Genomic DNA, 18,899 nt, shown 5'->3' on the forward strand with positions numbered 1-18,899 from the left:
GAGGAAAAATGACATTGAGATAAATGACTTTGAGATCAACAAAAGTACTGAATTAGAAGTCTGAATATAAGCTTTGGGATAAAAATGACATTTTCCTTTAAATATATTTTTAAAGCAAAAAAAAGAGGTAGGTAGAAATTGAAAACAGATTTTTAGTGAATGCCAGTTCTTCTAATACCTCAGTGTGTAAACACCCAGCTGTTCTTTTCTGCTTCATGCATTAGCGGTGATAATGGGAAAGACGATGCCTTCCTTATTTGCTGACAGTCGTGTTGATGACGCAGGAGGCAAAATAGCATTTCTCTTCTGGGCAATGGTAATTATGGAGTGCTGACAGGAGTTCAAAAATAAATCCAGATCTTTCAAGTCAACGCCCTATACATAAATATACTATGAAAAACTCATAATGCATTGAAGTAGCGTGAGAGAAGTGTAAATTTGGTGTGACGCCTCATATTTCTCAACAAGCAAAAAGATTCAGGGTAGATTTAAAGACCAATAATAATAATAGTTTATATCAAAATAATGATTTAGACATCTATCCTCTATTTCTCTTTTTTAAATTTATATTATTTATTTGATTGTTTGAAGCAGAAAGAAAATGTAACTTCATGCTCCTTTTTCAGATGATATGACCAAGGTCTGCGAGACTGAATGATGTTGGTGGTAATTGGAAGAATAAGATTTTTATTCCAGGTTTCTGTCTCTTCATTAAGTACTAACTAGAACATTCCTATTTTCAGACCAAATTTTTCACCACAGTCCAGCAATTTGAGGTTATGTATATCAATAATAAGTCAAAATTTTTGAAATTTGAGCCATTTGATAAGCTAAGTCTATCTATACCACACAGTTATTTAGGCAGTGCATATTTCCTGTTAGAAATTAGTTAATGACAACCAAAATATTTAGAATACTTCGATTCCATTTTAATGCCAGGGTTTAGCAACTAACTGGTACCTATTGTTAAAAGTATAAGGGAGCTCTAGTAAGTATTTATTAACCTCAACTATGGTTTTTAAAGCAGCATTTTAAAGTATGGATTATGATCCTCACTTTTTTAAAAAGGAAGAAACTAAGAGTCATGGGGGTTAGGTGCCTTGCCTAAGGTCAAAAAACCCACAAAAGGAATGTTTACATTGTGAATTCAAGTTTGTCTGACCTCAAGGGCCTACTCTTTAAAAATGCCAGCTTGAAAAATATATTTAAGCTTGAAAAATGTGCTGATTCTCCAAACCAGTAATTTCATATCTAGAGCTGTATTCTAAGAATACTGTGATTGAGCTATAAGAATATTTATGTCAATGCTGTTTCTAGTTGCCAAAACAAAAATGGAACGAATTTAATGACCAAAAATAAGACAGTTAAATTATTTTTTGTTATATGCACACCATGTAATAGTATGTAACCATTAAAGATGTTGTAGCAGAAAAATTGTTATTGGAAAAACAATACTACAACCTACATTCATCCTAGTGAATTCCACTTAAACTTCAAAGTCAGTTAAACATCACTTCAGTGGTATGCGTTCTCACCCTGGTTTTCATTACAAATAAAATTAGGCTGACTCTCACATTTAAGTTGACATAGATGGCATATGGTGGTATACTTAGTTATCTGGGCACCTATCTCCCCTTATAGGCTATGATTTCCTCAAGGTCAGATAACAAACTTTAGTCACCTTTATTCCACACCCATATCCAATAACACACTAGTTCATACTTAAGAGGAGGTATTCTATAAATATCTATGGAAAGTAAATGAACAATTCTTTAGCAATGTGTTCAAATTATTTCATGGTAAGGATAACATAGAAAACCATATTTCTATGACTTATATGGGGAAAATTGTCATGTTTTCTCACAATAGGACAAGGAAAACCGCAAAGTTTTGGTTGCCTTTGACCCTACCCTGCTGCCACAAGGATGAAAATGGATAATGGTCTAGACACACCCATAACCCAGTAACTGAACAGTACAGTTTTGTGATAGATACCCTAATTGCAAGTAATAAACAGAGTTAATTCAGGGGTTTGAATGTGAAGTCTATATACATATCTGTATGCATTTACACACACATTCTAAAATTATCTTCAAACTTTTCTTATAGATTTTATTTTGTGTATATGTCTACCTTATAAAGATAGAGTCCTTTAGTGTTTTATTCAAAAGAGCCATTAGATTTGAAAAGTTGAAACTACAATGATAGATTCTACATCATTTTTATTATATTATTTTGACCAAATATCATCTTAACTTTTGTATGCTTATTTCATTTACTGAGGCAAGGATTTTGTTATTGTTTTCGCTTTGAGACTGGGGTGAGCTGACTTTAACAAAGCCCATTAAAATGTAGTTAATGAGAAGCTTTGCTCATTATTTTTTTGTCTGTAGACATTATAGTACAGCAGAAATACTTATAACAAGATTACAAAAATCCCTCTGGGAATGAGAAAAGAGAGTTTCTATTTGGAGTTCAGAGAAGGTGAAGATCCCTTTCACTCCTGGCATCCATAAGGTCAGTATTTTCAAATTATCTAAAGAAAGTCAGAGAGTGGGTCAGTGGGAAGGAAGTCAAATGGACTAAGGGCCAGGAAAAGAGAAAAAAAGAGCACCAAAGCAAGTTTACAGAGTCAAAATCAGAAGACTGCCTTCAACGAAAACTCAAGAAATCTTTAAATCCAGTTAGGCTTTTATGTGTGTTTTGACATAAAGGTGCAGGTGTCTTTAGAACTGCTACATTTTTTCATGGTCTAAAGGAGTTTCTATTTATTTGCCATAGTACTGTTGCCTAGAAGAACTATCACATGCTGGGGCTTAATATTCTGCCTGCAACATTGGACTGGAAATGTCAACAGAGGAAAACATCAGGTGTTTTCCTCATTCTGCTCCTTCCAAACTTTGCTGCATTGGGATTGCCGGGGCTACTTGAGGTTTTAGAGGTGCACTCAGAGAAGGTTTCCTCATTTTCCACAATTGCCAGTATTGAGCTAATCCCAGTTAAAAAAAACACAAACAAAAACATGATACAGGAAGCCAGGACATTTCAAGAAAGATTGGAGGGTTCCAGGAAATCAAATTTCAATAAGACATAATAAGCACTGTGTGGTTCACATATATATGTTTTTTGTGTGATGTAACATGGATTTTCATTGAGACAACTAGAGAGTCTTGATCCCCTAAATATATGTGTGCACAGCACAGAAGTCATAAACTCTTAATTTGGCCTTACTATTTCCCCTAATGAACCCTACCTCATAGAGTTTCTGCACTGTCTGAGTTTCTGCACTGTCTCCCAAAACACACCCAGTGAATAAGTCTAGCAATTCCATGGTTAACAACATATCTTCTTTAGGTGGTTAATGAAGCAGAATATCAAAATGGTGAGTTATACAGGCTAGAAATAGGTGAATAGTACTTAAGTGTTTCACATGGTCAACTAGGAACGCAGACAATATTACATGACAGTAAAAGTAGGTAGTAGAGACTATAAATGCTACTTAAAATTCACGTGTAGATAGATATATCAAGTTATTACTGCAAATAATTTAAGATGGGAGACTCTGGCATGAGACTGCAGTACGTAAATAAAGGTTTGGCCACTTAATGGCTAGGTGACAGGCAAGGATTAATTTGCCTAACCTGGATACCCAGTAGGCTAGATCCTCAAAGACAGATGCCACTTCCCCACCCCTCAAAGAACAGGATTATTTGAAAATGAAAACCCAGAGATATGGAAACTGGCCACAAACTGAGTTCTTAAGGCAGACATCTTGACAGAATGCTGATGAGACAGAATAGAGCTAAAGGTCAAGAATCTCCAACAACACACCACTATAAAAACAAAGCCTGGGTCCTGGACCCTCACCACATCTAGGCATGGGCTGGTGAGGTCTCAGTTATAAACGCTGGGGTTGAAGATCAGGACTGGAAGCTACAATTTGGCTACATCATAGGACTGTAATCACAAAGTTTTGACCTCATCTCCAAGCCATCCTAGAGGAAGGCCTAATGTTCCCCTAACCATGCAGCTTATTAGCCCCACATCCCAAGACTTGGGGCTCCTCCCAAGTCTGATATCTGGCTCGCCAATTTTCCGTGCTCCTGGCAATAAGAAAATTGCTTACCTGCTATCGCTCTGTCTCTGTAAGTCTTCCGCTCAATAAAAGGCTGGTCCCAGCTGGTGTGTGTGCTTTCAGGTCATTCACTTTTCATTACTTGACATTAGATGATCTTGGACAAATTATTAATTCTCTGTGAGCCTCAGTATCCTCTCCATCAAATAGGGATAATGGCAGTAAACACTTCATTGGTTTCTGTGAAGATTAAAGAGATAATCTGTGTTAAGTGTTTGTCCCAGTAGCTGTACTTTGTGAACATTTAAAATTGCTAGCTATTATTAAAATTTAAGATTTAATTCCAAGGGATTTTTAGTAGTAATAAGGAAGATTTTATCACATCTCAAAAGGAACTAAAAAATAAACTTGAAGGCTTTTATCAAGAGACATAGAGAGTCCTTATTCTATAGTCTGTGAGTCCATTGTTGATGTGGTAGGGATTATTTGATGACTGAATGAGTCTGAGTTTCAGATCAAAGAGAATATGGATTTATCATGGAGAAGAAAGTTAGACTTCGGCTGGGAAGCAGACCTCTAATTAGTGCTACTTCTTTGCCCTTATCAAGAAGGATCTAATGGAGAGGCACTGTGAGATAAAAATTAGTTCAACTGACTACACTGTTTTTATACACATTCATTCATTCATTCATTCATTCATTCATTCATTCATCCATGCATTATTTCCTTCAGTTAAATATTGTACTACACTATACTAAGCACCACAATGACATAAAAACACAAATCAGGCCAGGATGAGAAGTAAGATTTGGCTTATCCCAGACTTAATCCCTCCATGCCAGTCCCCCAAAGAAGGAGCTAGCCTCCTGCTGATCATGTGGAAGTCAGCTACTGCAAAATGTTTAACCAATCAATTCTGGTACAATGCTGAGGTAGCAGATTCAGCTGTACTCAAGTACATCAAAGAGCTGCAACTCTGAGGCTTACAGACCAGCACACAGATCCTGTCAGAAAAGAGGCTTGTGTGTTCTCTCAACTGTGGATGTCCAAGTTGGCAGAACAGGACTTGGAGCTGAGACTCTGTCATACACATTGTTGTTGGATTCCAGATGTTAATGATGCCAGGGCAGGTGATCACTTTCCTAATGTGTTTCTTAAAATCCTCCTGGAATCCAGTGTAACCATTGCTGTGTGCTGCCCCAAAATGCAATGGGAAATTGGGGAGCATAAATGTCTACCATTGTGACTGCCTCCAATATACTGGTCTGTTGTCAGTCCCACGGTATAACTTTACTGGCATTTTTGTCCTGGTTTGCTCAACATTCTTATTACTCTTAAGAAGCTCATTATATCAAAGAGAATGGGGACTTAAATATATTAAACTAATTAATTTAACAGACTGAGATGCCATGGAAAAGGTATGTGCTATGTTCAGGATAGTGATGATATTTAAATGCCTGAGAAAGCCAAAACTTTCTTATACATTTTTAAATAGGCTCACAGCTTACAAGAGATATTCAATTCACCTTAAATGAAATTAACTAAATCTCAATTTCCTTTTTATTCAGACATGAATTTGAGTCTGAATTGATCTTGGAAAGATTGAGTTCATTCTTGCAATGTCAGTGTACTCATTGGTCGATGGCCATAATATCTACCTCATTGGGCTCTGTGAGGATTCACCGAGACAGCATGCCCGACGTACAGTAGGAAGTCATCATCTTGGTTACATGATATATGTGATATAAAGACAAGTCTAGACAAAGAACCTTGAGAGATTTAGAGGGGGAATCAAGCCTTGATATTAAATCCTTTTATTTTTCCAGTGACTTTAAATATAGGAAACATAAACATCTAGGAGATGACTCAGAAAAACTGAGAAACCTTCTTATGACCTGGGTTCGTGCACTCCAGTCCATGAGACACAACTGTTCAGAACTATGAACTTGAACACAGCAGCAACATCAAAGGAGGACACTGAATAAATTACTGTGGGAGCCCAGCCTCAGTCCGTGCCATGCCCCTCGGGAGGACATTGCTCTCTGAGTGCCATTTAAAATGCAATTTTCTTTGAATGCCACGGAGCAGTTCTGTAACCAGACAGGACTACTTTTACTACTGGCAGTAGTTTAATGATTTCATGTCATCACAATAATAGAAACATGACATTCAGCTGTGACTGTAGGAATCTATTTTTGGAAAGCTGTTTTTGTAGAGGACATGGAAATGTGGAGTCTTGGTTCCTGTTTATTTCCCAGAAGGCTTAGCCAGTAACTCTCACACATGATTCCCTTCTGTGGACCTTTCATGACTTTCTGAAAAGGTATGGTGTCTCACCAGTGACTGTTCACACGCAAAAAACCCTTATTTAGAGGAGAGTTGGGCTTGAACTCATTTTTTTCCATCCGGGGAAACGCCCCTCACGGAGTAGGTCAACGTCTGAGCCCTGTTCTTGATCGGGAAGAAACACACCACCACCACCAACAACTAAAAATCACACATGCTTTCTCCGTGGAGAACATTGCCACAGATCTTTCACAAATTGGAAGCTAAGAGTCATCAACTCCCTCAATGTCCCACCCTCACAGGCAGACACTTATCACTGACAACACGTTCTACTTCCTTCTAATCTCAGAACAAGTGATTCTCTTGCTTAAGGACATCTCTTTACATCTGTGTTCTTGATTCCAACCCCACCCATCTCTTCTAGGACCTTGATCCGTCAGACTTCTACCTTTGTTTCTATATTCTCACCACCCACCTTTCTACTGGACCTCTCCCTTCAGTCTGTTAACATGCCAAAATCTTTACACACACACACACACACACACACACACACACACATACACTCCTGCTAGCTGTAGTCACTGACCTATTTTCCTCCACAACTAAACTACTTAAAATAGTTCACATTTGTCGTCTCCCATTTTTAAAACTCCTGTTTTCTCTCTTGCTTCTATAAATAAACAGGTGATTTTTTCCCTTGCCTCCTTGTTTCCAATAATATACTGCAAACATTTTCTTATCTGTCCTCTTCCCTCTTCAACTCAAGCCCAAATTCTTTTGCTCTCACCAGTGTCTCCAAACTGCTCAGGAAAATTGCAAGCAGATTTAAATCTAACAGTCAATATCAGTAATTTGAACATTTTGCTGCATGTGAAAAATATGAGACTTTTCCTTTTTTAAAAACTTTCTTCCCCTTTAATTTCATGCTGCTATTGCCTATTTATTTCCACCAGTTACCATACATTGGTCACATATTTTCTCCAAGTACTGAATCATACACTTTACAATGTTTAAAAAAAAAGTGGAAGGTAGAGAATATTGTAGTATTGTACATGTTTAAAATTTAAGCAAGTAAAACCTAAAGAATTGAATAACTTTACTCATGTTACATAGAAAAGGGACTGGATAAAGAAGTAGTTTCAGTAGATACCAATACACATTTTTTAATTTATTAATATAATTATTTCAGATGGGAATATATCAAATGGTTACAATAAATAAATATTGCCTGTCCACAGATTTGACAAATGTTTACATTTTACTTTATTGGACTAATTTATTTTTTCAGAATGAAATATAAAAAAAGAGGTGAAGCCCACTTTGCAATTCCCCCTGCTTTTACTCCCTTTACCTCCCAGAGAAATGCATATATATATATATATATATATATATATATATATGTCTATATATGATTAAGAGTTTATAGGTAATATGTCTAAATCCTCCCAAACAGAATAGGGCTTTAGAGTATATTTACACTAAATGTCTTCCTCTACTATACCATATTAACGTGTCTTATTTTTTCCTTGTAAAATACCTTGTCTTAAATTACCAATGAATTAGTAAAATATGTTATCTATCTATCTATCTATCATCTGTTATTTTTATAGTCAAAATTCACTTAAATTTACTGACATGTTTATTAAAGTATTTATTCACCATATCACCTTTATTTTCTGTGGGAGGAGTTTGGTTTCTTCTTAACTGGTTTCACTCTCTATGTCTTTTTTGTGAGAGTCTGTAAATTGCTAATTCTCACAGTATATTTTATGAGCACTTTTAAAATTTATATTCACTTATTAATTCTCACTTGGCTAAGTGTAGGATTCTAGGGTGAAAATCATTTTTCGTGCAATCTCTAAAGGTGTCATTCCATTGGGCTTTATGTCTCCATCCTGACAGACACCTAAGTCCCATTTGTATTCCTTGGATTGTAATAAATATTTAATCTTTGATTGTGTTTAAGATGTTTTTCTGTTTGTGTGAGTTTTGAAGTTTCACTGCAAAATATCTAGGTGTAGACTTGTTTTTAATCATCCTGTCAAAGATGTGGCATACTCAATCATTCTGAAGATGGATGTGTTTTTTTCATCCCAGGAAAATTCTGAGCCATTGGAGTTTTCGTTTCTTTCTATCCTCCTTTTTCTAAAATGTCCCTTGTATGTTTTCTGCAGTACATTTTATTTCCTTCAAATCTTTACACATACACTACATATCTGATTGAATTTATCGGATTTATGTCCAAGTTACTAATGTGTACATAAACTCACCTACATCTTTACCAATGTATTCCTTCACAATCTCCAAATCACACAGCTCACAGGACCCACAGCTAAGATTTAGGATCCATCTCAGAATCTGATGTCTGCAGTCATTGTTTATCTTTTAAACTACTTTCTCAGTATAAGCTTTTAAGCACATATATTTTCATGTCTCCTCTGGATGGTTCCACCATCTCTGATTGCAGGGTGTGAATTCTTCTATTTGTCGTATTTTCTGATTCTCCCTTATGAGGAGTTTCCATAGGTGATTTGAATGTTTTTCTCAAGTAGTCATCATACAGGTCATGAATGGACAGAATTATCTCCCCAAAATGCATATGTTGAAGCCCTAACTCCCAATGTGACTGTATTTGGACACGGATTTTTAAAGAGGCAATTAATTTAAATGATAGAAAGTTTAATCCCTAATCCAATGGGGCTGGTGTACATAAAAGAAGAGGGAGAGACACAAGGAGAGTATTTGTGCACAGAGGAAAGACCATGTGAGGACATAGCAAGAAAGTGACTATCTGTGAGCTAGAAAGTGACACCTCACCAGTAAAGCAACTCTAATAGCACATAGGTCTTTAACATCCAACCTCCAAAACTGTAAGAAAATAAATTTCTGTTGTTTAAGCCACTTAATCTGTGGTATTCTGATATGGCAGCCTGAGCTGACTAATAGAGGGGTATTTTGAAATTTACAGCCACACACATAGAGTGTCATGTCATACCGCAACTTCATTGCTGTCACCAGCTTCACTGAGTTTATATTAGAATTTTCATTAATTTCTCAACCTGCCATTCCCACACCACATAAGTAATACAAATTTGGAATGCACAGATTTGCTTAGAGCTGTTTTATATTGCCAGTTTCTGAAAAATGACTTATTTTCCCTAATGGCTAGTGGTCAGCGTTTTCCTAATGCTACTTTCTAGCACATAGCAGGACAGCATTGCACAGGTAGTACACATCCAGCCTCCTTGTGTATGGAGCCAGCGGCCTGGTCTCCCCTCTGCAGGCACTAAAATGTCAGGTTCAGCCCCAGAGGTCTGTTTCCCAGTTCTGGTGACTCTGTGAGATGTAGAGCCTCTGATTATCCCTCTTAACTGAAATTGTTTTCTGCATTCTGGAATCTGAGTCCCCTTCCTTGGTTATTGATTACTCTAGATAAGTACAGCGGTATCCCGGTACTTATCATTAATTTGTTCCAATGAGTGGTGAGCAAGTGGTGATTGATGAAGCATTTTCTCTTGCAGGGCAGCATTGTGACTCATGCAAGTTCTAGCAAGTGTGACAAGCGGCGAGCAAGCACCCAATGCTGAAACATTTTTTTCTCATTGGAATGCGATGAGTACCAGCTTTGATGAGTTCTGAGGCTGACAAGTACCGAGGTACCACTGTGTTTTAAAAGTAATTCTTTCATAATGTAATTGATTCGCAGTAAAAATGAAATTTCCTTTGTAGTACCTTCATTGTAAATTGCAACCAGAATGCCCCTTACCCTCTTTCCATCTCTTCCTGTCACCCTTTTCTCCACTATGTCTCTGATTATATGTTCTAACATCCAAAAGCTAATCTCTTTTGCTCTGCTTGACAATTAAAAATTAGTATTTTCAGAATATCTGTCTTCTCTTCTAGTGTTTTCCTTGAACAGACTAATTTCCTTCCAATGTTTCATGTAACTAATTTTCAAAAATTTATATTTAATATCTCACCCCAACATTCAGTAAAGAAGCAAATCTATTCAGCCTCTTTGGGATCACCATTATCTAGTAGCTACCATCACACCCCACTCTTAGTGAGACAGACAAGCCTTTCAGAATTTTCAATTTGCACTATATAATTATTGGCCAAATTGACATTCATGCCTAACCATTTTTGTGTTCTGGTTTTCTTTGGCTGCCAGAGTATTTCATCAAAAAATAATAACTATTTGATACTCTATAATCCCGTGGATTTTTCCAATGGATTTCTTCTGACCACAGCATAGAGTCCAAACTTACAAAACTGAATCTTAATAATTGAGTCTTTGGCTACTGCTCCGGATTGATTCTTCACAGGGCTCTACACCACTCAGTTTGAACTCCAGCTTAGTTAAGCTTACAAAGCCATTGAAGTGTGACGTTTCTATGTCTTTGCTCAAGCTGTTGCCATTCTCCGAAGTGTTTTCTTCTTGTCTTGTCTCCCCCTTTCCAGTTCATCATCACTTCCTCAGATCTTTTCGTTTTTTTTTTTTTTTTTCTGGGAAAGTAGACATCCTTTGGATATCTACCATACATAGTTATGCTTGGTAATTATTATGTTAATTCCATTGATATAATAGCACGACTGCCTCCCACACTAACATTGGGAAATATTTTAGGACAGGGTTTCTCAACCTCAGCGAAACCGATATATTGAACTAGGTAATTGTTGAGCAGCCTGTCCTGTGTATTCCAGGATATTGAGCAGCACTCCTGACCCCTAACAACTAGGAATTAGTAGCACCCAGGCCCCACCAGACATGACAACCAAATATATACCCAGATATTGTCAAATATTTGCATGGTGGTGGGGAATAGTCATACCTGGATGAGAACCATTTCTTTAAGATAGGAACCATATCTCAAAAGTCCTATGTTTAAGGCTATCATCTGCATTCCATAAATATTAGTTTGTTGAATGAATACATAACAAATAACATATTTTAGTCATCAACAGACTATCTATGTATATGTGTGTGTATGTGTATGTACACACATGTATATCCTTGTTCTTTGATATCTTTCATTATAATTTATACTTTAAATAACTGAAACATTAGATATTTTACTTGTGAATTATACTTTTGAATAATTCAGAGAGCTAAAGTTTAAATAATATTGGAAGAACACGAGATTGATCATACACACACACACACACACACACACACACACATATATACATACTATGCCTATATCTATATAGGCATAGTGAAAGACCAAATGCCAAATAAGATACTCAGTCAAGTAAGAACAATTAGCAATTTTGTGACTTGGCTGCCTGCTCAAATTTATTTTGCCAGGGCAAATGTTTAGTTAAGTCAGTATTTCTGCCAATTATAAGAGGCTTCATTGAATGAGCTTATGTTTGAATTTCAACAACTCTGCATTTAACCTGGAGGAAATATAATCTCCTGGGCAATTGTCAAAACAAGTGTCTGTGTTTACAATGAACCTTGGAAATGAAAGCTAAATAAAAGAAAAATCATTATATGTCTAAACTGTTCTTCCTTTAGACGTCTATTTAACACATGTCATCAGCAGTTTTTCTCACTCCTACTAGAAAAGATGTCATGTGTGCAAAAACCCTAAAGAAGTAAGTAGAATCATTAACCAACAACGTTAGCAATTGTTTCTAGATAGCAGTAAGGGGTAATGCTACTTCTTTAGGTATCTGAGTATTTTAAATTTATCTTCAATGGCTGTGTATTATTTTATGTAAAAGTGATAAATTAAATGAAGGCTCTATTCTGATTTGAAAACACAAAAAGGCTTTTATTTCTTTTATTCACTACATACATTCACACTATACTTTGACATCTGTTACTACAAGCTATGCTTTAGAAGTTTCAGATACCACAAAGAAAACAAAAAAATTGCGTGAAATTTTATTTCTATATTTTGCCAGAAGGTTGTACATTGTGACTTAGTAAGCAAGTAAAATTAAGAAATTGTAAATTTAATATTTGCCATGTAGAAATTGCTGTAGTCCTCCCCATTACAATTAATTTCTAAAAAGGTACTCACTTATCTATGTGCTAACAAACATACCTGGGAAATTGATTACAAACTGTGTTATAATTACTGGAACAAAGTTTGGAAAGTAGACCCAATACACAAGAGCTTAAATCGCTCCTCTTCCAGGGAGACTTTGGTATCACTGGAGTTCATTCATACTGATATCATCCTTATGTGGATGGTTCACATCATCTTTCTTTCCTATGGCAGTCAGATGTGCTGCCTCCTGGTGGAGTTTCTTAACTATTCAAATGGAATCTTTCACTCTTTTGATCGAACCCCCTTGAGAGCTGAATGCATATTTAATTACTGTACTATCTAAACACAGAATTAACAAATTTGCAAATTCACAAAACTACCTGGGAAACAGTAGGTATTTAATAACAATTTGAAAAATATATTTACAGAGAAACAAAACTTTATAAATAGCAGTAAAATAAACCTTGTGGTCTCACCATAATCTGGAGTTATAACTACAGCCGAATATTACAGGCCTGATGTGATTTATTCCACCATGAATTGGAACTTCCCCCTAATTTTTCTCTAGAGAATTTTGATGTTAAAAAAAAGAGTTGACTAGTTGGACTTCAACCTTTCCAAACACACATACTATGCCTGCCATGGCCCTGCCAGGAGACCTTGTAATTTGCTGTTCCCTCCGCATGACAAGTATTTTTCTGATTATCACAGTTCACCCTTATGTTTACTCAAGTCTCTGTTCAAAGGTCATTTCTTCAGAAAAGTGTACTCTGTCTATGCTAGAAGAAGAAAAAGAGGAAGAAGAAGAAAGAGGAGGAGGAGGAGGAGAAGGGGAAGGAGAAGAAGAAGAAAAGGGAAGGGGAGGAGGAGGAGAAACAATACTATTCATCAATTTTTATCCACTTACTTTGTTTTTATTTTCAATAGAAAACAGATGCCTAACAATACCATGACTTAGTTATGTTCCTAAAATTCATGCTCCATGAAAGCAGGAACCTTGCTTGTTTTTATGCACTGTGCATCTCTACCTCTTAGAATACTGTCTAATACATAGCAGGTGCTCAATAGATATGTACTGAATGATAGGCAAATGAATCAATGTGTAATTTAATACAATGGTAACTTCATCACATCATATTCAACTCTAGGCATAATCTTTGCCTAGTCCATTATAAATCCCAACTTGATGTTCTTCATAACTTTAATTTTTTGTGTGTTTCTTTAGTCTATTCCATATTTTTATACTATCTATATTTTTCCTTTTTTCTTTTCCTCTTATTTGGCTACCAATAACTTAAAAAATATCACAACAAAAGAAATCTCTATGTTTTATATCTTAAATTATTTTCTCTGAAAATTATATAACACTCTCTTAATTTTTGAGGACATTTAATTTTCAAGCTATCAGACCTTTGAAATTGTAATATGTTGCTGGCTTGTACTTTCTTGGGCCCTGGAACAACAATCTCCCCATAGCCATCTGTAAAAGGGAGAAGAAGCTACCTTACTTGGAAGGTTTTTAAAATGTATTTATTAAGATAATGACTTTATGTAAAGTCCCCAACATGGTGATGCCCATCTGCTTTGCCAAAATTAGTAGGACACATTGCCCTTGATTGCGAAAGAGGATTCTCCTAGTGAGGAAGGCAATTGTCTGAGGACATGAGACTGAAAAAGTTAGATTCACAGGCTCAGTTGCTTTCCATTTGCTTCTTAGCTTTTGCACCACTTACATTATTTCTAAGATAAGATTTGGAGTCTGTGTGAAGACTTGGGTTAGAAAAAATTAGCTCACACCTGGATTTCTTTATCCTTCAAAGGTCTACACTTGTAACCCTGATGTATCAGCGTGTCCTTGATAATAGCCTTTGTATGTGTTATTGAATGTGTACCCTTGCATACTATCCCCATGGGGCCTCTGCATTTAGTGGTCCTTTTTCAGGGAATGTTCTTCTCAGATATCCACATGACTTGCTCCTTCGTGTCCTTGTGGTCTTCCATCAAATATCACCTGCACGATGAGGAACTGTAGCCATCTCTTCCATTTTCTATCCTAGCGCTTCCTCTCTTTACCTTCCCTTCATTTTCTCATTATTATAACCCTGTGAAATAGTGCATGTCTTTATGGTTTTTCTCCCTGAGCCCACCTGTTACCCACCCTCAACAGCAGACAAACAGCTCCATAAGGACAGGGACTTTATTCATTTCTATGATACCAGCCCCCAGGGCAGTTGTGGGAACCTAAGAGGTGTAAAATGAAATTGTATTAAATGAATGAAGGGATGAAATAAATGTTAGCTTGTACTAATAACTGGAACCAAAACTGTAACAAATACATATATCATCACTGCTCTCAGAGAGTTTCCAATGTGCTGAGAGGTCAGATATTGGACACTAATTTTAAAATGATCAGTTCACAGGCACTAATCCACATATGTTAAATGACATTACAGTATGTCCAATTCAGGCCTTCTTTCTGCCAGTTATCCAGAGCTATTTTTTTTACATGAAATAAAGATACAAGTATGGAGACATGTAAAAGAAAGGTGGAAGAAATGTTGAAAAGTTTTACTTTGGCTCAGTAATCATGGGAAAAAAGTCTCTCCCAGTTAAGGATGTAAGGGGATACAGATCAACTCATCTCTATGTAGGACAGAAGAATACATAAACTAATCAACAGATGAGCCTATCGTGCAAAAATATGAGTTAGGAGCCCATATTTCTTATGCATTGGCTGGGTGACCTCCCCAAGTTATTTAAATGCTCATATATCAACTTATTCATTGGCAAAATGAAGATAAAGATAGAACCCACCTCATCATGCTTCTGAAATGATGAAAACATTTAGGTAATATATTTAGCACAGTTCTTCACCACATTTGAGCTATTAGTACTATTAGTTAGTAAACTGGTTTTCTTTTTTAGATGCTACCTGCTTCAAAAGCAGGAAGAAAATACAAAGAAAGTGCAAATGTAAAACCAGTAGAGTCAGGATAAAGAATGTGACTCAAGGACTGAAGGGTGACAAGGTAGGTATTCCAGCTGCCTGTCCCGCAATCCTTCTCCTCCTGTATCTTCTCAATGGATTCTAGAATTAGTGTGTCAATGTGTTGGACTACACTTCCCAGGCTCCCCTGCACTTATTTCCTTAAGATCTAGCAAATGGAATAGGAGTGAAATTTTCTGGATAAAATTTCTGGGAAAGCACTATAAAAAATGGGGACTGGCTTAGCTTAAATATGTCTTTTACTTTCCACCTTTCTACTCCCTTCATTCTGGAACACAGGCCAGCTTGGGCTTTACCATTCATTTAGCAACCACGCAGTGACTTTACGTGTGGAAGTCTTGAACTAGGAGTGTCAGGGCAGAAAGATGGAGTGAGCCTGGGTCGCTGGTGATGTGGAGAAACTGTCACATCAGCCTGAACTGCCCCCTCCTGGTTTCCATATAAGGGAGTTTGGTTACTTTTTGTTTTAATATGTCTTGGATCTTTGCTTCTCACAGCCAAATTGAATTTAACTAATAGAAGCAAGCTAATTCCACCAAATAATGAAAAAACAGTCTAAGAAAATCTATTGTACTTACAGATAACTAAACTCTTAACTTTTCAGTAAGCATGAAAAAAAAAAACAGTGAAAAATGAACTGTGAAAAGTTAAAAACTGTCATGAACTAATAAAAAAATGAATTCCAGTTCTATATACTGCTAAATTTATTTTAGTTATTAGAATCCAAAAGAACTATTTCATGGGTTTTTTATGTAGGAGAAATAAATGTATATCATGATGGGTATTTTTTGATAGTTTTTTGAAGGTGTAAATTGATCTTCATGTGTTTATTTTTTTAAAGATTTTATCTATTATTTATTTATTTATTTATTTATTTATTTATAGAGAGGAGAAGGGAGGGAGAAAGAGAAGGACCGCAACATCAATGTATGTGGTTACCTCTCATGCACCCCCTACAGGGGACCTGGCCCACAACCCAGACATGTGCCTTGACTGGGAATCAAACCTGTGGTTCAGAGGACAATGCTCAATCCACTGAACCACACCAGCCAGGGCAAATCTTCATGTGTTTATTTCTTATAGTGACCTTTGAGAAAGAGGAAAATACAAAATCTTACAGTAAGACTGTAAAAATACTTTTATAGAAAAGGCAAACACACATTGTTTTCTAAATCTATGGCCTGATCCAGAAGTAGAAATTAAAGAATGTAAAAGGAAAAGCAGTTTACATGAAGCTTGCACTCTTTCAAAATGAATCATTGCAGCCTAGCTGCTCACTGAAGCTAAACATCAGTAATTTTGATATTAACATTATTGTCAAGTACCTGAAACACAAACACAATTTTAGTAAATAGAAGGTGGCCCACATGGTTTCTTTTGGGGGAGTAAAGTGTCAACTGTGCCTATTCAGTTCTAAAAATTAAAGTGCTTGCTCAGAAAGATGGCCACTCATGTACACCCCGAGATGAACCTAAAGAAGTTTCCTGAGGTTGAACCAAAACACTTACTAATCAGCAGTTTGTAGTTTACTCAAATGCCTTAATAAGTACTTGGAAGTCATAGATATGGAAGTCATAGATATCAGTACCATAAGGAAGACTTTGGTCTATAGGATTTCAAGAGCAGGAACTACCATTTGCTCAACTCAACCAACAAAAATAATTTTTATTTGGCTAAGGTACACCAACTTAATCATCTACCATCGTCAGTTCAGAGTGGTTTTCTGGAATCGATTCCCAGGTATGGAGAACTAAAGTAAGACATGGGACCATCAACTGTGCATTCAAATGATGTTCTTCTAGTTAAGGAAGTGAGATTTTTGCAAGGGAAAATGAGTCCTCTATTAAATATGGAAATCAGTGGAATTCAGAATAGAAAAACTGTCAGGGACAGGGCCGCCTTAATTTACATGTCAGCTATGGTATCTGCCTTACAGGACTATTTACTTAGTAACTCAATGACAGTCCTTAAACTAGTTACCGTAGCAACTACCACATGACACTCAGGCTCTAAGACACAGAACATCTTCCTGCAAGAAACAAAAGCACCATCAATGTCTCAGAGGAACACAACCATTTTAAAGAAGGCTGATGGCATGAAGGGAAGGTGTTAGCCCTGAATCGCTGTGATTTTTCTTTTTAATTTCTATAGTCTAGCAAAGTGTCAACAGAGCTTTCAATATTTTTTTCTCTCCTAATTATCACTTCACTGTCTTTTTGAAAAAAAAATGTTAATTACCTAAATATTGGCTTTTGGTTAAAGCTGCTAGAAAAGCTTCTCACAAATCAAATTCAACCTACCTTTACAATGTGATTTTCAAAAGAAATCCCTTCAAGGACTCTACATTCTAGTTTAGATTTTCATAAATAGCATTTCATGGGTCACCAGTATCAATCATTGTGATGCTTTGTTAAAAAAATGTTACGTTCTTTGATTCCAATCCATACCAACTGAGTCCGTATATTTGGGGTGAGATGTGGAAATCTGTATTTCTGTTCATTTAAACTATTGGTGTGATTTTTATAAGACTTTTATTTTTTCACCCCTGTTTCCTTGCTAATGCACTTTTTCATCTTGAATGTTCCTCCTTAATTCCACATGTAGAAATATCACTCATGGTTTAGTTCATCTGTCACTCTTCCTCTTAACAAAATATTATTTCCCACTAAGAAATTACAAACTCTACTATTTTTCTGCGTCATTAAATTTTCTAATCCCTACTTTGCTTTAAACAATGTATAAGATGTATACAAGATGTAATACATTAATATATGTATTATGGTCCTCCTCTCTCTTTGCACTGCCACTGATCACCCTGCAGGTTTTTATTACACTTCAACGAGTGCATTGGAATACTAGGCATACAACATCCCTTTGTCTGGTTGGGATCCTCCAAGAGTAAAGACAACATCTATCTCTTCATGTCTGTGTCCAAGTGCCTGAAACATACAGGTGTCAGCAAATGTTTATTTGATTGGCCTATATCCAATGATAATTAAGATAACATAAAAACTTAGATTAGATTATTGAGCACTAATTCATTCTGAGTTCACAAGAATGTTACTATTAATACCTATATTTCACAGATCAGGAGATTCGACTTTGGAGAGGTCAAGCCACCTGCCTTAGCTACAACTTAAAGGTTATGCATCATGGCTTAAAAATTGAGCCCCAGTAGAAGCCCAGACTTCAGCCACTAGGTATAGTGTCTCCTTCACTTAAGAGCCCATGAACTAATATTCTTTATTTTTATCTTCTGTCTTTTTAGACAAGTTAAAATATAGATATGAAATGAGGTGTCATGCCACAAAAATTCAGGCTTAAAAATAATTAGTACCAGCCCTGGCTGGCGTAGCTCAGTGGTCTCTCTCTCTCTCTCTCTCTCTCTCTTTCTCTCCCCCCTCCCTTCCCTCTCTAAAAATAAATAAATAAATAAAAATAATAATTAGTACCCAGGTCTTAATTTCTCCCCATGACTCTTTACACATCATATAATGATCCAATACTGAACATAAAAACAAACAAAACA

At 36.2% G+C, this 18,899-nt stretch overlaps 1 long non-coding RNA gene across 1 annotated transcript in view; it reads right to left on the reverse strand.

Annotated features, from left to right (window-relative positions):
• Positions 1-18,899, reverse strand: part of LOC118501329 — an 876,473-nt gene that overhangs the window by 667,455 nt on the left and 190,119 nt on the right. The window contains exon 2 of the long non-coding RNA XR_004903964.1: positions 4,127-4,315. This is a non-coding gene — a long non-coding RNA (uncharacterized LOC118501329). The remainder of the gene's footprint in view (positions 1-4,126; positions 4,316-18,899) is intronic.

Source organism: Phyllostomus discolor, chromosome 6 (genome assembly GCF_004126475.2).
Source record: "Phyllostomus discolor isolate MPI-MPIP mPhyDis1 chromosome 6, mPhyDis1.pri.v3, whole genome shotgun sequence".
Taxonomy (NCBI): Eukaryota; Metazoa; Chordata; class Mammalia; order Chiroptera; family Phyllostomidae; genus Phyllostomus; species Phyllostomus discolor.